This window comes from Amphiura filiformis, chromosome 3, assembly GCF_039555335.1.
Source record: "Amphiura filiformis chromosome 3, Afil_fr2py, whole genome shotgun sequence".
Lineage (NCBI taxonomy): Eukaryota > Metazoa > Echinodermata > Ophiuroidea > Amphilepidida > Amphiuridae > Amphiura > Amphiura filiformis.
In genome coordinates this window covers 6669285-6691364 of record NC_092630.1, presented here as the reverse complement: position 1 = coordinate 6691364, position 22080 = coordinate 6669285, and positions in this window count along the sequence as shown.

Below are 22080 nucleotides of genomic sequence, written 5' to 3'. Positions count from 1 at the left end.
AAAAAGCAGTTAATTAATCAATTATATCTTGATTATTACGATATGCTTTCGATGCTTACTGTCTTTTCTTTTCTCTCCCGCTTTAAATTATGTGATAGACAGCCTTTGGGCGATATAATGCTATTGCTTAATATCTAAAATGCACTTTTTTCTGCTATAACGCTTGACACGTTACATTATATACGTACGTACTTGAGATGTACATGTACACAACTATCGCCAAATATGTGGTGCTTCAAATGGTCCAATTGAATGACAATCAAATTCCTTGAACATTTCTTTGATCTAAATGGTCCGACCTTAAAACTTTAATCTGAAAACTTTAATTTGATAATAATGTACTGGTTTGACCTTGGAATCTAATCTAGTCTAGTCCGTATCTGTTCAATCTCGTCCTCTCATGTTCCTCCCTAGCTACTACGGAAAGGGCGCAACTATTGTAATGCTTAAAGCTGATATCACAGCAGGTGTTGGAACTACATCACATACTTCCGCTATGGCATCCATAGGTAACATTTTGCTACATACGAGTTCGATTTCTGCCTCACCATTTCGTCATACATACACCAATATAACGTCATCTGCTAGGTGCGGAGGATATCCTCTCGCGGAAAAGAAATTTGCACGTCTCTTCTAGTTATCATTGACCTTTAACAGTGTCGTTGACTGGGATATATATTGTGCATCCTTTTTTTAGGGGAGAGAATGTCAGAGCCTGCAGGCCTTGTCATGTGGTTTCAAATTCATCGTCATCGGGTATGTCATGGGTAATACATCCTAGTAACACTATGGGAACGATGGTGGATCCTCATGGACTAACAGAAATTAGATTGTCCGCTTTGGAAGGAGAGTGCGGAGATTTCAAGCTTGTTATATGAGATTGATAAACATCACATAAAACATTGTCGATGTCGAAATGAAAACTATATTTCGCCGACATGTGCCTAAACAAGGGCCTGAAACGCCTATTCAATCTAAGTTAAAGATAAAGGTCAAAGTACCCAGACTTACTGATGTTAAATCTCCAGGTCTCTTAAATACTTGGTTGCAAACTTATGAACCTTTTATTTGTTTATTTCCTTACGGTTTTTTTTTGGTTTTTTCCTCCTCACTTTTTGCTTATATCTCAGTTTCATTATTGCCGACTTTAACCTGATTGCGCTAGATTTGGTCACATTTGTACATTTTGACTATTGGATAATTGTTACATAATCAATTTAAGACTAGTTTAAAAAAAACCCAATAAAAAACCCTTGTTCTACTCCAAGAACAGGTTCTTCTCCAGCTGGTCATTTACGTTGAAAAATAGATCAATCATTCGCAGTTGTCATTTTGTATATCTCATTTAATTACCGTTGAACATCACTCTTCACATTTGACTTGGTAAGACGACCTTTCCGTTTCCGTGTTTTACTCGATATTTTTAAGAATAATTTATTACTCGCATTATTTAGTTTTATAATAAAATTGAATTGAATTAAATTAGCTTAACCATCGTATATAACATAGAATAAAGTCAAAATAATATGTGATGCGATCAAGCAAAATCAGTCGGAACTCGGAAATATTAAATTTTCAGTTTCTTATAGGATAGTTAAAAGCAATTACAAAGCTGCATTTCGCAGAAAACCCCATTTAAATTGAACGACCAGTTCCAAAGATATGAACAATTAAATAGTTTCCAAAACAGCAGGAAACAAAAAGAAATATTACCTTTGTTTGGCTATATCTCTAAATCAATATTTCCGAGTTCCGTCTGATTTTGCTTGATCGCATACATATACAGTATTAAATACAGACTTGACATTTAATATGGAATATTTTTCGCAAAGTTCCAAGACTGGTCTGAACGGAGACTGCATAGACCGCACGGGCTAAATATTAATTGGGGTGTGTCGGGAGATGGTGAAAAATAGTTGTTTGATAGAAAATGTGCTTTCGATATGTTTACATTATGGTGTTATAATGTAGCGAATTTGCCTAAAATGGCGGATTTAGGGAGGCTGAATTTGAGCTTTGAGGGGGACACAATTTCGGACTTTATGCAACGTGGTACTGTTATTATCAAATTTGTAGCGGTTTGAGGTGATATTTCTTAAACTTCGTTAGCAACTGGCATTCATCACAGCTAAATTACACTTACAATGTACCAAGTTTTTGAACAGGGGAGGAGCTTACAAATAGGGCTCTTAAAAGCTGTACGTACTCAGAAAGTTTGAATGGCCCCCTGGGGTCAAATGTTATAAACTTGCGGTACAAAAACAACTGTGCGGATTCCTGGTTGTCCAATAAACTCACACTGTTTCTTTGTGTACAGTAAGTTTATAACATTTGGCCCCAGGGGACCATTCAAATTTTCTGAGTGCATACTACTTTATAGAGCCATATTTTTCAAAGCTCCTCCCACTTTCAAAACTAGTAGATCACCGGTGCATTTTAGTTCTGACGATCACTTATCGGTATTTAGGTTCAATAAAATTGCCTCAAACCTCAATAAATTTGATTATATCAGATTATTGTTGCTCAAATTCAGAAATTTTACCCCCACAAAATTCAAATTCAGTCTCCTTTAATCCGCCATTTTAGGCTAATTTACTACATTATGAGCGCCATAATATAAACTAATGGAAAGCACATTTTCTGGCAAACAATTAGTTAACACCATCTCCCGACACACCCCAATTAATATTTAGCCCGTGCCGTTTATGCAGACCTCTACCAGACCAGTCTTGGAATTTTGCGAAAAAGTATTCCATATTAAATGTCAAGTCTGTATAATCAAACACAGGTCATATAAATTCATCTCATTCATTGGTTAATTAATAATAGATCATCGAGGGGAACTCAATTTCACCTTATTACTTCAATTATTAATTAGCGACGTTTGTACGTGAATTAATATACTTTATTGCACTTAATGGTAATTTAATCGATTCACCAAATGTAATCAGTAGTTTAGCATATCGGAATTGATACAAATGTGTCCTCCTTCATTACACTTAATGATGATTTAATCGCTTTAGCACCTTCAGTACACTTACTGATACTTTAATAGCTTTAACACACTCAATTGGTAGCGTAGCATATCGCTTCAGAGGAAGACATTAACCTACATTGCTGACACTAATGAATAGTTAGTCAACGGTCCATGAATTCTAATTCAATACAAATGACAAGAGTGTTCCCAAACGAAACCAATACTAAGAAATTGAAGTTCAAACAGGATTTAATTTCATTAAGAATTTACTCGCTAAATTGTTAAAACATAGGAACTCTTACACTCCAAAAGTTATAATCCAAACAACAAAAAGGTTCATTTTATCCTGTCAATGAAGTTCATTTGTATTACGCATTCCAAATCGTCTCAATAATTTTTTCCAAGTGTTTTGATATTTATCTTACAACTTCAATAAAACCATTGCATATGAACACGGCTCCTAAGTATATAGTCTTTCAATGCAATATGTGTCCTATAACTAGTTCTGTTCATAGAGAATCAGCATCTTGTTGAATGTGCGTTTTTAAGGAAATAGGATCGCATAATACATATTATATTGACGTCTATTTCCCAAGAGAAAATTTCCCTTAGACATTACCATGGTGAAGGACTAAACTTACAGCTCTATTCCATTTTTAAAAGATATAATACCGTATGAAGAAATGTACCATTTACAGTGAGTACAATCAGATTAAAAAAATATTTAAAACTAAATTATCGAGCCTCATCATTCACTGGCATAAATACTGACCGATCCCTTATCTTTAAAATTGCAGATAATACGACCAACATCCCATTATATGTTATCATAAAATATTGCATCGTTGTCAGAATGTTAAAATAAGCAGAGAAATTCAATACCTGCATGGGAACACATTCCAACAAAGCAGTCTTCATCTTGTTAAATCTTTGTCCGGACAGAGCAATCGTAATAGGTTTAGTCTCTGTAATGTGACATCTGCATGAATGATAAATGACTAATCACATTGCACACTCCTTAGGTCGATGGCATTCGTAAGCTTCTGCATAAGGCGGTGTTGTACTCTATTCTTGCTATTCAATATGTCTCACTGATACTCAACGCATGCCTATGAATTTTCATGGTATTGTTCTACTTGTTAGTACCGTAGGTGTATCAAGTAGTGTGGGGGTGTGTGTACCGATAAAATAAAACACCCCAAATCAGGTCGCTTCAATTTGATATAAAAGGGTTCAGATTGGTAGAGGTACTTTAAAGAACGTTTAAGAAGTACCTTATTTTTCCGAACTGAGTAATTGGTGAACATATTTGATTGATTATAAGAAATTGCAATAATGCTTCTACTAATAAAAGCAAATGTGCAGAGCAGTAGAAAAAAAACAAAATCACATAAATGCTAAAAAATTCTGAAAAATCAAAGCGATTACATTAGTTTTATTCAAATTTGTTGTATCATCCATAATCCGAGTGATAAATGGAATAACTTAAATTGAGGAAAAAGACATTAAATACCTTCATTTAAGTGTTTTGGAGCAACAGCTTAAGAATATGTTCATTCTGGAATGTATTCGTAACCAATGATAAAAGCGCATCTTCGCTTAAGATCGTAGCTCATATGTGCGTATATACTTAACAGAGTGCATGCGATACACATGAAATAGAAGTGAAGCTCTAAGATGTAGAGTCACTTCAAAATTCAAGGCAGAAAGAGCATACTTTGCAGCGCACGTACATATTGAAGAAGAGAAGAGAGAGGCTTATAAAAGGAAGATAAAATTACATAATTGATGATTTCCAGGAAAAATTTCAATAGTTAAAAGAACATTTTGTTCTTCTCAATACTCTTTGCTAATTCACGAGGGTTACTTTAACAATTTCAGATTTGATCAGGCTATGCTTTTACTGAAAACTAATATGCGTTGAAGAATTATCTTTCATAAAATGGACCATACCTAACGTTTGACTTTGGTTCTCGGAAAGCCACCATTAAAGAGAAACGTCATGTCTTATATTTGAACTTGTTGAAAGTAGAAATGAATGTCATTGCCTCTCATCTGCTAAACCTAATTGTTTTGACTAGCTGGTATTTAAGTGTAGAAAATATTCAAATTGGATCTATTAAATCTACCTAATAATGGGAAACGGTTTTAAGAACTTGTGAATTTTATTATCCAGCCACCCTGTAACATCAAATTACTTTTTCGTATATATTTAGGCAATCAATATGCTTTTGTGCAATGAAATTTTATTTAAGTCTAGGTAAATGTCAATGTATCTTAAGAAAATGAGTAGATTATTGATAATTCTGGTAATGTCTCAAATCCAATTAAGATAAACCTTCTTGATAGATTTAGGATCTTCAACTTAAATTGAAAGAGGAAATTGTTATGACAGAGATATAGTTTACCTTTTGTGGTGATATTACTATTATACGTAGATAATACGTTGGATGCGTTTCGTAAAGGTCGACGGAAACATTTTATTATATAAAAAGAGTACCAAATGCTTCTGTTTTAACTTCAGCTGTGACATACGTACATCTTAGAACTAAATGCGGCTGTTACTCATTCAAAACTGACAGAGGAAGTATAAAATAATACTTTGATTGAATCTTCAAGTTTCAAGAACATTCGGCTTTTATGGTATCGGATAATGTTGAAAGATATCGCAAATATAATATCAGAAAATATCATATGTTTAGAATGTTTAGGAGGGGCCCGGAGATGGGACGTTATATTAGCTTTACACACGTACCTAATTGTCATAGCTAGTTTCGATACGGGTGCAGTATGTTACGTAGCGAAGTAGGATATGGTAAGAGTATAGTACTGCTATATGCCTCAGTAATAATAGACTTCTTAGAACTGTCAATTACACTCAACTTTCCAAAGTAATGATCCCCTATATTAACGTGGGTTATAAGCTACTCACGCACAATGACGCGAACTACATTTCTACTATAATCCCCTTTTCGGCTTTTTTGAGTTCCTTAGAATTAGATTTTATACCTGTTAACTTTACTTGAGCAATTTTGCTAAAAATGGTTTTAACGGTAACAAGGCGAAAATACCCAGGCACGGGCCTTTATAAGAGGATTGGAGCAGAGACAGAGAAAAGGCACAAGCAAAAGGTTAGCCATTTCAAAGTAGTTGCACTGGACAGAAGTTGAAGTTGGAGGACAACATTTTTGAATGAAGAATAATTTTTTTCTAAAGACAGAGCACATCTTGTCTATATTTCATGAACCGGTCTCAGCGGCGGTGTGGTTATCGTAATTATCCATATTATTATCAGTATCTTCAGTATACCTAGCATACGAAAGGGTTTTTTTATGACAGTTAGATAAACACTGCATGACAACTTCGCGAAGAGGCATCATCAAATCCCACTAATATTTGAGGTGGCCTCCGAGTGCAAACGTTTGAGGGCCCAAGCACGAGGTGTGTGTGCAAGAAATTCAGTAAGGCTTATGTTTTACATGACATGCATATTCATCACTCATGATCCGGCTCGTTTTTTTGCTCTCCTAGATTTCAACATGTTCTTTTGATAACCAATGCAATGAGGATATATTTGTTCAAGTCAGTCGTTCCGACATGAAAATCCCTCAGGACACCAAATGTGGTTTAGCATTACAATTAGTTTGGAGCACATGAAGCTCAAATTACTGCAAGCTTTTAGTGATGGCAATAGACAAATATCCAGCACCACTTTTTATGCCACAGAAGAAAGCAACATAATCAAATGTAGTATTATTTAATTGAAGAAAGCTTATTGCCTATTCATCACTAAAAGGATTACAGTAAACTTCGCTAACTGTCATTCTGAATATTTCTCATTCATTTGCATTAATAATTCATCAACAAACCATATAAAATTATACTATTTTTGGAAACATAGTGGAACAAATTCACGAAAGAATCCTATCTAATGGATTCAAATTACGACTCACATTTTTATATACTGAGTTCGAACATTTGCAATGCAACTACTTTATTGGTATGGGTTTTAAATTACCAATTTTCTGAGTCAATGTTATCAAAACTTCACTAGCATCTGTGAATTATTTCGCACAATATGATTCATATGGAATAAAACAAAATTTAAACGAAGACCTGGAGAGCATTTCATCACAGACTATATCCTGTGTGGTTGCTGTTTAAACAATTAATATGTACGTAGAGAGACAAAAATATTAATGGAAAATAATTATGTCAAGTTCACAAGGTAGACTCCCAATCTAGGAAGCCGCGACCGACTCTTTAAATAACGCTATGTTTATAAACCCCTATGACGTCACACCTGTATCATGAAAACCTCTACAAGAACTTGAATCTTAATGTTCTGGTCAATTTTATGTACATGTTTAATGCATGTACTTCTGTTATTGTCTCTTCCTTCGTTCGTTTTAAAGGGTAATGTAAAATGCGAGTAATTTTATCACGAGCAAAGGGTTTTTGTTTTTTATTTTGCTATGCTTTCTTCAGTGTCTGTTATCATATTATTTCAGCAGAAGCAAAACTCGGCTTAAAATAGGACAATCTGAAACTGAGAAATCCAGTGTGAAAATAAATACAGAATCGGTAATATTGCGAGTGCCCAATTTTGTGCGTGCCCATTTTCCCAGGCACGTCTTCATTCCCAATGTGCTAAATGTTGACATCATCATTGTGCCATAGTGAACAATGAACTATCGTCATGTTACGCTTACGTGCAAAGCGAATACGATAATGACATGCAATTGTCATATTCAGACGAATAGACATATGTGATGCGATCAAGCAAAATCAGTCGGAACTCGGAAATATTGATTTTGAGATATAGCCACGCAAAGGAAATATTTCCTTTTGTTTGCTGTTGTTTTGGAAACTCTTTAATTGCTCATATCTTTGGAAGTGGTTGTTCAATTTCAATGGGGTTTTCTGCAAAATGCAGCTTTGTACATGCTTTTTACTATCCTATACTATATTTCCGAGTTCCGACTGATTTTGCTTGATCGCATCACATATATGATATACACATCACCTCGTTTGTTGTGGTTTTGTTTATAAGATGCAGAACACAATAGCAGAATGACAGATTAGGAGTAGCCTTTGGTCACGATTCCTCAGTGCTTCATCTTGTTGGGTTCTCTTCATTTCTAACTAATCTGAAACACGATTTCCTTTATATCGGTGACCCACTTTATTTTGCAGCTGACATTGTCTTCAATCATGATCGGATGGATTTTTCTTATTATATTAATTATCAATGATGAAGATTGCAACCTCAGTATGACAATGCTAAGGATGTACCCTATTTTGCATTTGGCAAAGACAAAGTAATTTGCAAGGAAATGATGAAAGGAATTCAACTTTATCTCCAAAAATATGAAAAATTGCCTACTTTTGAAAAGATCCTCGCCAAAATATTTGATCCACCATTAATATTAAAACTCAAAATATATACGCCAAAATGAGTGCAGCTTTAATTTAAAAACTATAGGGTGTTCAAGAATTGATGTACCCATTCATATGATGATGTATTACTTGCTACATAAATCAATTGAAAATGATTTAATTTGTGATTTAAAAGTGAGGTTAACTTAACAATTATTTTCTCCATTTTTTTTAACGTTGGGTCCAGTAATCGTTGACAAGCGCCCCTAACGTCTCTGGGTATGGAATTCCAGTATCTTGTTGGAATCAATAATCAATCAATAATCAACAGCATCAATTGGTGGGACTTGGCTTGTTTTCTTGACTCCACCAGTATTTTACCCACATCTCAGTCCATCCAAGTGTTTCAGCAACTTCCTTGGTTGTTTTCCCAACTCTTTTAAGTGTATGCAATTCTTTTTTCTTCATGAATTGTTGGTTCTTTCTTTCATGCCTCCAAGCGCCATCTTAAATGTCCAGCACAATCTTGGGAACTTTCGGTATAATTAATTTTCACCAATTCACAAAAATATCCAGAACTCAACGAAAACTTGGTCGATTTTGATGAACTAAAAGGTAGAGAAAGCTTAAGATGCAATCAAGACAGGTGTATGTGTATTTGAGTTGCATCACAATTTTTTCCTCCACTAATGATATGATAACAAAAAGTGCTAGGGGTACATCAATTCTTGAGCACCCTACTAGGACTAGCACCCGGTGTTTTGTTGTATTCTTCATTTTTTCTCCTCTTTGATTTGATACCACCCCGTTGTCATACTTTGGTTTTATTTTTAAATATTTAATGTAAAAAAGGATTTAAAATATGAATCACTCTGGGTTGGAAAATATTTTTGACTCTTTTCTTTTTCATTTGAAACCAACCATGGAAGCACTGATCTCACAAAAACTTCATGGTCGAATGGCTCCGTTTTAGTGTTCTAAATGAAATAAATTACCTTATTGTTTTAGAACCAAACAACAAGTTACTACTTTTTCAATTTTAAAAATATATTTGCTTTTATCCATCTAATCCTTCTAATAATCCCTGGACAATTGTGTACCGGTACGTTAGATTACCACAACCAACGGGATCCTCAGCCACCATATACGTTGCCCATCAGCATGCTTTGCAGAGATTTCACCCGGGAGATTTCATGCCAAATAAAAATAATTTTTACAGGTTTGTTATAGACAGCAAATATTATTGCATGTCTGCATTTTCATTACAACCACACAACGAGATGTTTGATACGTAGGTTTAATAAAGTATTACGAATCGAAATAATTAAAAAGGTCTCTTAAAAGGAACATAAAACGCCTTTTCTCTGTTTAGACAGAATACAGACGTACACAACACTTGTTCTACTCCAAGAACGGGTTCATCTCCAGCAGGTCATTTACGTTGACAATAGATCAATCATTCGCAGTTGTCATTTTGTAAATCTCATTTAATTACCGTTGAACATCACTCTTCACATTTGACTTGGTAAGACGACCTTTCCGTTTCCGTGCTTTACTCGACATTTTTTAGAATAATATATTACTCTCAGTATTTTATTGTATAAGTTATATTAATTCAATTAGCCTCACCACCGTATATAACATTATAACATAGAATCGAGTCAAGATAACATACCGTATTAAATATAATCAAACAAAAGTCACATAAATTCATCTCTTTCATTGTTAATTAATAATAGATCATCGAGGGGAACTCAATTTCACCTTATTACTTCAATGATTAATTAGCAACGTTTGTACCTGAATTAATACACTTTATTACACTTAATAGTAATTTAATCGATTTACCAAACGTAGTAGTGTAGCATATCGGAATTAATACAAATGTGTCCTCCTTCATTACACTTAATGATGATTTAATAGCTTTACAACCTTCGTTACACGTAACTGATAATTTAATCGCCTTACCAAACGTAATTGGTAGCGTAGCATATCGCTTTAGAAGAAGACATTAACCTATATTGCTGACACTAATGAATAATTAGTCAACGATCCATGAATTCTAATTCAATACAAATGACAAGAGTGTTCCCAAACGAAACCAATACTAAGAAATTGAAGTTTAAACAGGATTTTTAAAATTTCATTAAGAATTTACTCGCTAAATTGTTAAAACATAGGAAATCTTGCACTCCATAAGTTAAATCCAAACGACAAAAAAGCAGGTTTTATCTACGACTCCCGGCAATGAAGTTCATTTGTATTACGCATTTCAGATCGTCTCAATAATTTGTTCCAAGTGTTTTGATATTTATCTCACAACTTTAATAAAACCATTATATATGAACACGGCTCCTAAGTGTATAGCATTTCAATGCAGTATGTGTTCTAGAACTAGTTCTGTTCATCAGCATTTTTTCCGAATGTGCGCTTCTAAGGAAATAGGGTTGCATAAAACAAATTATATATTGACGTCTATTCCTCGAGAATAAATTCCCCTCAGACATTACCATGGTGAATAACTAAACTTATAGCTCTATTACATTTTTAAAAGATATAATACCGTATGAAGAAATGTGCCATTAACGCTTTACATATACAGTGAGTACAATCATATTAAGAAAAATATTTAAAACTAAAATTATCCGGCCTTATCTTTCACTGGCATTAATACTGACCGATCCCTTATCCTTTAAATGGTAGATAATACGACCAACATCCCATTATATTTTATCATAAATATTGCATCGCTGTCAGAATGTTAAAATAAGCAGAGAAATTCAATACCTGCATGGGAACACATTCCAACAACGCAGTCTTCATCTTGTTAATCTTAGTCCGGATAGAACAATCATAATAGGTTTAGCGTCTGTAATGTGACATCTACATGAATGATAAACGACTAATCACATTGCACACTCCATAGGTCGATGGCATTCGTAATCTTTTGCATAAGGCGGTGTTGAACTAAACTGAGCTCAAAAAGAAACTTATAATTTTTTACAACTTGTGAATCACAAGGTCATATCTTAAAATACTGTCAATCAAAATGAACCAAAATTACACAAAGGATTACTTTAATACTCTACTCAAAACACATGTCAGTAACCAAGCAGTTGTCCAACTGACACAACAGCAAAATGCACTGTCATGGGACAGCTTCCTGGACTTCTTCCACTTTCACAGCCCAACATTTGGCACCCAGGATAAACAATCTGTGAGAATGCACACAAGATCCTTGCTCTGATGATAAAACGGTGCTGCTTTCTGCTTTTCATACACTTTTTTCGTGAAACAGGGCTGGGCTGTGAATGTGGTCCAGGAAGCTGTTCCATGTCAGTGCATTTTGCTGTTGTGTCAGTTGATAACTATTTGGTTACTGACATGTGTTAAGAGTAGAGCATTGAAGTAAACATGTGTGTAATTTTGGTATAATTTGATAGACAGGATTTCAAGATATGACCTTGTGAAAAATGATAAGTTTCTTTTTGAGCTCAGTTTATATTCTCGTTACTCAATATGTCTCACTGACACTCAACGCTAGCCTACGAATCTCAATATGTCTCACTGATACTCAATACAAGCCTACGAATCTCAATATGTCTCACTGATACTCAACGCAAGCCTACGAATTTTCATGGTATTGTTCTTACTTGTTAGTACCGCAGGTGTATCAAGTAGTGTGTGTCCTGATAAAATAAAACACCCAAAATCAGGTCGCTTTTAATTGATTTGATATAAAAGGGTTGAGATTTGTAGAGGTACTTTATAGAACGTTTAAGAAATACCTTATGTTTCTGAAGTAATTGGTGAACCTATTCGAATGATTACATTGTTATAATGCTTCTGCTAATTACAGTAGAAAAAGAAAAATCACGTAAATGCAAAAAAAAAAAAAAAAATGCTGAAATATCGAAGCGAGTACTATAGATTTTCTATCCTCCAAGGAGCTATGTATACAGCCGAGTGATAAATTAAAGAACATGGAATAAGAGGATATTTTGAAAGCCAAGATTTAAAGAAGAAAAAAGACATTAAATATCTTCATTAAGGTTGTTTGGAGTAATAGCATAAGAATATACCCATTCTAGAATGTATGGCACCCAATGGTAAAAGTGCATCTTCGCTTATATTTAAAGATCGTAGCTCGTATGGCGCTTACGAAACAAGTAGGATCGATGTGAAATAGAAATGTGGCTCTAATATGTGGAGTCACTTCAAAATTCGAGGCAGAAAGAGCATACTTTGCTAGTGCACGTACATATTTAAGAAGGGTGGAGAGAGGATTATAAAAGGAAGATTAAATAACATAATTGATGATTACCAGGAAATATTTCAATAGTAGTAAAAGAACCTTTCGTTCTTCTCAATACTCTTTGCTAATTCAAGAGGGCTACTCAAACAATTTCAGACTTGATCAATAGAGCAAAGCATATTTAACTTTTGACTATGGTTCTCGAAAAGACATCATTAAAGAGTGCGTCAGAACTTATATTTGAACTTATTGAAAGTAGAAATGAACTTGATGTCGTATAGAAATTAGTCAATCAATCGCCGGATTAAAGTGTGGACCACTCGTCTGAATGTCATCGCATCTCATCTGCTATACCTATTTGTTTTGACTTATTAAATCTACCTAATAATGGGAAACAGCTTTAAGAACTTTTGAATTTTATTATCCAGCCACAACCTCAAATTACTTTTTTTAATATATATTTTAGGTAATCATGCTGCTTTTATGCAATGAAATTACATTTAAGTCTAGGTAAATGTCTTTATGTATCTTATGAAAATGAGTAGATTATGTGATAGTTCTGGTAATGTCTCAAATGCAATTAAGATAGACCTTCTTGATAGATTTAGGATCTTCAACTTAAATTGAGAGACGAAATTGTTTTGACAGAGATATAATTTACCTTTTACAGTAATATTGCTATAAGTAGATAATGCGTTAAATGCATTTCGTAAAGGTCGATGGAAACATTTTTTAAGATAAAAAAGTACCAAATGCTTCTGTTTTTAACTTCAACTGTGACGTACGTACATCTTAGAACTAAATGCCGCTGTTACTCATTCAAAACTCACAGAAGAAAAATCACTAAAATCATACTACTTGGATTGAATCTTGATGTTCAAGTTATGGTATCGCAAATCTAATATCAGAAAATATCATATGTTTAGAATGTTTAGGAGGGACCCGGAGAGGTGACGTTATATCATAACCCACAGCTTTACACATGTACTTTATCGTCATAGCTAGTTTTGATACGGGTGCAGTATGTTAAGTAGCGAAGCAGGATATGGTAAGAGTACAGTACTGCTATATGCCTCAGTAATAATAGACTTCTTAGAACTGTCCATTACACTTAACTTTCCAAAGTAATGATCCCCTATATCAACATGGGTTATAAACTACTCACGTACAAATTATGACGCGAACTACATTTCTACTATAACCACTTTTCCGGCTTCTTTGAGTTCCTTAGAATTAGATTTTATACACCTTGAGCAATTTTACTAAAAATGGTGTTGACGATAACAAGGCGAAACATACCCAGGCCTGGGCCTTTAATATAGGATTGAAGCAGTGGCAGAGAAAACGCACAATCAAAAGATTAGCCATTTTAAAGTAGTTGCACTTGACAGAAGTTGAAGTTGGAGGTCAAAGTTTTAGTATGAAGAATATTCTTTTTCTAAAGACAGAGCACATCTTGTCTATATTTTATGAACCGGTCAAGCTCTCAACGGCCGTGTCTTTTATCGTAATCCATATTATTATCAGTATCTTCAGTATACCTAGCATACGAAAAGGTTTTTTTAATGACAGTTAGATAAACACTGCATGACAACTTCGCGAAGAGGCATCATCAAATCCCACTAATATTTGCGGTGGCCTCCGAGTGCAAACTACGCCACGTTTGAGGTCCCAAGCACTAGGTGTGTGTGTGTGCAAGAAATTCAGTATGTCTTATGTTTTACATGACATGCATATTCATCACTCTGATCTGGCTTGTTTTCTTTGCTCTCCCTAGATTTAAACATGTCTATATGATAACCAATGCAATGAGGATATATTTGTTCAAGTCAGTCGTTCCGACATGAAAATCCCTCAGGCCACCAAATGTGGTTTAGCATTACAATTAGTTTGTAGCACATGAAGCTCAAATTACTGCAAGCTTTTAGTGATAGCAATAGACAAATATCGAGAACCATTCGAATGTTTGGGTTCAATGTAACACTACATGCGCTTTATAATACTTAATTTCAGTGCCACATATGATGCAAAATGTTTCTTTTATGCCACTTTTATCACAGAAGATTAAACTTCGCTAACTGTCACTCTGTATATTTCTCATTCATTTGCATTAATAATTCATCAACAAACCATATAAATACTACTACTTTAGGAAACATAGTGGAACAAAGTCACGAAAGAATCATATCTAATGGGTTCAAATTACGACTCACATTTTATACTAAATTCTAACATTTCGCAATGCAACTACTTATTGGGTTTTAAATTACCAATTTTCTGAGTCAATATGTTTCCTAAACTTCACTAACATCTGTGAATTATTTCGTACAATGTGATTCATATGGAATAAAATAAAATTAAACCAAGACCTGGAGAGCATTTCATCACAGACTACATCCTGTGTGGTTGCTGTGTAAATATTGGATCTGAAGTAGAAAGACAAAAATATAAATCCCTATAAATGGAAAATATGTCAAGTTCACAAGGTAGCCTCCCAATCTAGGAAGACGCGACTGACTCTTTAAATAACGCTATGTTTATAAACCCCTATGACGTTAGACCTGCCTCATGAAAACACTCTACTAGAACTTGAATCGTAATGTTCTGGTCAATTTGATGTACATGTTTAATGCATGTACTGCTGCGAGATATTTTATCACGTGATCAAATGTTTTTTTTTCTTTTCTTTTTTTTGCTATGCTTTCTTCAGTGTCTGTTATTATCTAATGTCTGCAGAAGCAAATATATGCTGATTTTTTTATTGATTTATGATTGTAGGTATCGAAAGATGGAGAAATAAAGCTTGGTTATTGTTAAGAAATGGCCTAGGAAAATACAGCCGATTGCCGAGGAATAGTTCTCAGATAATCAATAGGCAGCAGCTAAGCATGATTATTACTTATGCAAAGCAGATAGGCTTCTCCAATCGAAAATCATTTCCGAGTTAATACCTAGTGTTTTGCATTCGTTTGGCTTGTGCTTTTATTAGTGACAAAGTCCGTACATTCCACTGTCATGTACCCGTTTATCTGATCATGTTGATCATCTTTAGACGCTAAACAAACTGTGTAGTACGTACATGACATACCGTAAAATTCCGTCTACAAACGAGGTTTTTTTGACACAAGAGACAAGAGGCAGACACTCTCAACAAAAACGTTATTTGGAGTTTGAACAACTATATTACTGATAAAGGCGGCTGTACAAAACATGTATATTTGTAAGACCAATCTATTACAATGTTTTTGAGAAGGGTATTGGCCTTTCATATCTTTCGTTCAAAAAAACCTCGTTTAGAGGCATATATGCTTCTAGACGGAATTCTACGGTATGGTAAATATGTCGATTTAACTTTTTGTGAAATCGTCCAAACTCAAAAATCTTTTGCCGGAGAAAAATTAGAAATCCCCTTGATCAGTTGCTACATTATTAGAAGCCCCCTTGATCAGTTGCAACGTAAATTGCAAATATACAAAGTGTAAAATATGGTATAAGGATCCATACTATCTTGTCAAATTTATCCACAATATAATTATACAACGGAACGCCGGGAATAGAAATCTAAAAACAAACTAGTGGCAAATGGGTAGTCATGGACCACAAACCTAGGTGGGGCATGTTTTGGAGGATCTGACCCCTTCAAAATGTTCCAAAATGTTCCCCTGGTCATCAAGTTTGAGCCCCATACTCCTTACAGATGTCCAGAAAATTAAATTCTAATATTTGACCCCAGATAACTTTTGACCTGACCCCTGCACAGCGTTCCAAAGTGTCCCCCCTGGTCAGTAAGTTTGTTGTCACGGAGTTTGAGCCCTGTACCCCTTACAGATGTCCAGAAAATGCATTTCTAACATTTGACCTCTGCATGACCTTTGACCTGACCCCTGCAAACTGTTCCCCTGGTCATGAGATTTGTTGTCGCTGAGTTTGAGCACAACAGCCCTTACAGATGTCGAGATAAGGCAATTGTAAGATTCTACCCCCTTAATGACATTTGACCCCAAGCCGATGTACATGTGTAAGTAACGTCACTGTGATATGTAATATGTGGCAGAAGAAGCATTTTGAAGGTATTTGGTTATATACCGATAACTCCCCCTTAATGACATTGGACCCCAAGCCGATGCACATGTCGTCGTCCGTATTCCATAGTGGCGTATAGTGGGGCGCCGCGAATAAACAACTTTTCGAGAAAATCGGGTTTGAAGAAATGCCAATTTAAAATCGAGTTGTGTAAATCAGACATTCATTATATTTTGTAAATGATGTGAAATTTCTGAAGTAAACTAAATAGATTTTATTGTTATATATTTTTCAAAAGAAATAAATACATATAATTTTGCTGGCAAACTGACAATAAAACTATACGTCACTATGGAAAACGAACAAAACGCAATACCCTAACCTTACGTTAACCGTACGCCACCTCGGTCGCCGTGTAATCCCGATGGCGTTACTTTTCGTCGTTCGTATTCCATAGTGGCGTATAGGTCCGATACGCGTACGCCACTATGACATACGATGTTTTTCATTTTGCCGATATTTCATAATTATAAAATGTGTATAAAAAGTGGCGTATGGTCGATACGCCACTATGGAATACAAAAAATGTCACTTTGTAACTATACGCCACATTTAATTAATTAATTACTAATTAATTAGCTAATTATGACTGATGAGACTTAGAAAAAATGAAAGAGAACATCATTAAAAACATATGTGCCAATTTTCAAAAAAATGACCAAAAATCACTATACGCCACTATGGAATACAGCCGACGATGTGTAAGTAACGTCACTGTGATATGTAATATGTGGCAGAAGAAGCATTTTGAAGGTATTTGGTTATATACCGGTAATTCCCCCTTAATGACATTTGACCCCAAATCTGTTTGCACCCTATGGGCACTGGATATAGCCCATACAAATGTGCAACTTACATAATTGTAGGGTGTAACATGTAAGAGGAGAAGCATTTTGAAGTTTGTTGCCAGAAGAAGAAGAATGAAGAATCGGATAGAAAAACAGGACCTACCGTGGGTGGGGGGGGGTTACAATCCCCAGCTAGGTAATTACTCGTATTCAAGACCAATATACATATATAAACCCAACCACATTGTTTCTGGTGGTTTCGTTTATAGGATGCAGAACTTTGTATCCACGTTTATAGAAAAAACGTGACAGATTAAATATTTTTTTAAATCGTCCAGGGTACATAATGTGAACGTATTGAATAAAGAAAGCAACAGCAATATTAAGGATTGGAGCCTCATCAATGTTATCTTACATTTAAATGATAACTGACCGTTGAAATTAAATACAGAATCGGTAATATTGCGAGTGCCCAATTTTGTGCGTGCCCAGTTTTCCAGGCACTTCTTCTCTCCTAATGTTGTAAATATTAGCATCATCTTTATGACATACTGAACAATGATCTACCGTCACATTACGCTGCAAAGCGTATACGGTAATGAAATGCAATTTAGAACCAAACAACAAGTTACTACTTTTTCAATTTCAATTTGCTTCTATCAATTTAATCCATCTAGTTCTCATCTGTGCCTCATTTTTTGCCGGCTCCTTGTTTTTGCTCTGTTTTCTTTCTCCCGGCTCGGCTCCCCACCTAAGAGTTGCTGTGTGCTTCCAATCTTGTGCAATATACCCGGTCATTTTCTTGCAATATTGTGTATGTGTTATAGTATGTTTAAGTTAGGCTAAATATTGTATTTAAAATTTTTGTTCCCTAGGTTTTATGTTTTGTAAAGCGCCCAGAGGCTATTTGCGTTGGGCGCTATTTTAAATCTTTATTATTATTATTATTATTATTATTATTATTATTATTATTATTATTATTATTATTATTATTATTATTATTATTATTATTATTATATAATTATTATTATTATTATTATTATTATTATTATTATTATTATTATTATTATTATTATTATTATTATTATTATTATTATTATTATTATTATTATTATTATTATTATTATTATTATTATTATTATTATTATTATTATTATTATTATTAACTCCCAGGACAGTTTTGTGCGTTAGATCACCACAACCAACGGGATCCTTGGCCACCGTATACATTGCTCATCAACATGCTTTGCAGAGATTTCATGGCAAAAAGAAAGAATTTTACCGGTTTGTTATAGACAGCAAATATTATTGCTTTTCTGCATTTTTTATTGACTACAACCACACAACGAGATGTGCGATACGTAGGTTTAATATAGTAATACGAAATAATTAATCCGGTTTATATATTTAGAAGATCTTTTAAAAGGAACGTAAAACGCCTTTTCGTTACAGACGTACTAAACACTAGTTCTCCCCCAAGAACGGGTTCAACTCCAGCAGGTCATTTACGTTGAAAAATATATAGATCAATCATTCGCAGTTGTCATTTTGTATATCTCATTTAATTACCGTTCAACATCACTCTTCACATTTGACTTGACATTTGACCTTTCTGTTTCAGTGCTTTACTCGATAATTTTTAGAATATTTTATTATTCTCATTATTCTATTGTATAAGTTATATTAATTGAATTCAATAAGTTTTACCACCGTATATGGCCAAAAATATATTTGGTTGCCCTCAGAGACCGACCTAAAAAATTAGAAATCTTGGGTCGTGTTTTTTTAAATCACTTTTTGAGAAGAAACCTTAAATTTGGACAGAATCAAGGACATTTTATATTTGTTATTCACTCATTTTATTTATTAAATGCATATTATTTTGATTAAAAACAAGAAGTATTTCCATTTAAATTAAGTTCAAAAACGCACAATTTTCAAACTGTAGGGAAAATGGAGGAAGATCCTATGAAAAAAAAAAAAAAAAAAAAAAAGATCGACCTACCGACCCTCCAAATTTTGATCTTGGAAGGGCAACCAAACATTTTTTTAGACTAAACATAGAATGAAGTCGAAATGATATACAGTATTAAATATAATCAAACACAAGTCATATAAATTCATCTCATTCATTGGTTAATTAATAATAGATGATCGAGGGAACTCAATTTCACCTTATTACTTCAATTATTAATTAGCAACGCTTGTATCTTAATTAATACACTTCATTACACTTAATGGTAATTTAATCGATTTACCAAATGTAGTAGTGTAGCATATCAGAATTAATACAACTGTGTCCTCCTTCATTACACTTAATGATGATTTAATCGCTTTACAACCTTCGTTACACTTAACTGATAATTTAATCGCTTTACCAAACGCAATTGGTAGCGTAGAATATCGCTTTAGAAGAAGATATCAACCTATATAGCTAACACTAATGAACAATTAGTCAACAGTCCATACATTCAATTCAATACAAATGACAAGAGTGTTCCCAAACGAAACCAATACTAAAAATTTGAAGTTTAAACAGGATTTAATTTCATCAAGACTTTACTCGATAAATTGTTAAACTCCTTTAAGTTAAATCCAAACGACAAAAAAGCAGGTTTTATCTACGACTCCCGGCAATGAATGTTAATTTGTATTACGCTTTTCAGATCGTCTCAATAATGTGTTCCAAGTGTTTTGATATTTATCTTACAGCTTCAATAAAACTATTGCATTATGAACACGGCTCCTAAGTATACAGTCTTTCAATGCGGTATGTGTCCTAGAACTAGTTATGTTAATAAAGAATCAGCATCTTGCCGAATGTGTGTTTCTAAGGAAATAGGGTTGCATAATACAAATTATATATTATATTATTAGTCTATTCCTCAAGAACAAATTCCCCTCAGACATTACCATGGTGAATAACTAAACTTACAGCTCTATTTCCTTTTTTAAAAGATATAATACCGTATGAGGAAATGTACTATTTACGCTTTACATAATACAGTGAGTATAATCAGATAAAAATATTTAAAACTAAATTATCCGGCCTTATCTTTCTATCTATTTCTATCTAGGCTATGTCAATCCATTGTTGGATGTAACCCTCCTCATGACCACTCCAGACCTTTCTATTTACTGCTACTCTCGCCCATGTTGTGCCAATATATGATGTTATATCATCTCTCCATCTCCTCTTCTGGCTCTTCTTCTTTTTCCCCATTTTTGGTTGCCATTTTAACAATCTCTTTTCTTCTGGCAACATGTCCATTTTGATTGTTTGATTTTTCTCAAAATGTCTGTAACACCGGTCAGCTGTCTGATTGTTGAGCACCTAACTTTGTCTCGCAGTGAGATGTTTAATATTTCTCTAAATCCCGCCTGCTCTCCTGGTTGATGTTTATCTAGTTCTTTCTTTAGTCTACGTTGAAGAATTTTTGAGAAAATTTGGTACAGATGTGAGAGAAGACTAATGCGTCTGTAATTCTTGATGTCTGCTTTGTCTCCCTTCTTGTGAAGAAGAATGATTTTTGCTTCTTTCCAAGATTGTGGGATGCATTTCTTTGGTTAAACAGTTTTGCTAGATGGGTTATTATTCCACTTCCTCCATCCTCGAGAATATCCTTTGTTATTTCATCTGATCGCGGTGCCTTGTTTTTCTTCATCTCCTTGATTGCTGTTTCTACTTCACGAAATGTGATGTCTGGTAATTCTGAGTTTTCTGGTGATGTTATTTTGGCTTCTAGGCTCTTGGCCTCTGTATGTGAATTGTATAGTTCTTAATAGAATTCTGAACATATTTGGAGGATTTCCTCCCTATTTGAAGTTGGTGAACCATCTTTTTTGCGCAGTTTTTTGGATTCTGACCTTCTTTCGACTTGTTTTTATTAATTTCTTTGGGACCTTTTCCCATTTCCAGTATGCTTTGAATCTGTTTCTCCTTCCTCTTTCTATTTCCCTGTCTTCGTTTCTTTCTGGTTGTTTTAACACGTGCAGCATATTCTACTTTCTCTCTTGCTGACTTGTTATTTTTTCCCTGAGTTGCTTTCTGTTTGAGTTCAATTGGTCGATTTCAATATCCTCCTTTGTCTTCTGTTTGGAGCTTTTACTTGGAGGTGCTACAGATGCAGCCTCTTCTTTCATTTGCATAAATACTGGCCGATCCCTTATCCTTTAAATTGCAAATAATACGATAAACACCACATATATTTTATGCAATCAGTGAAACATTGCATTGCTGTCAGAATGTTAAAAGAAAGCAAATTCAATACCTGCATGAGAACACATACCAACAAACATGACAAAGCAGTCTTCATCTTGTTAAATCTTAGCTCGGATACAGCAATCATAATAGGTTTAGCCTCTGTATGTGACATCTGCATGAATGATAAATGACTAATCACGTTGCACACTCCATAGGGCGATGGCATTCGTAAGCTTCTGCATAAGGCGGTGTTGAACTCTTCTCGTTACTCAATATTTCTCACTGATACTCAATACAAGCCTACGAATTTTCATGGTGTTGTTCTTACTTGTTAGTACCGTAGGTGTATCAAGTAGTGTGTGCCCCGATAAAATAAAACACCCAAAATCAGGTC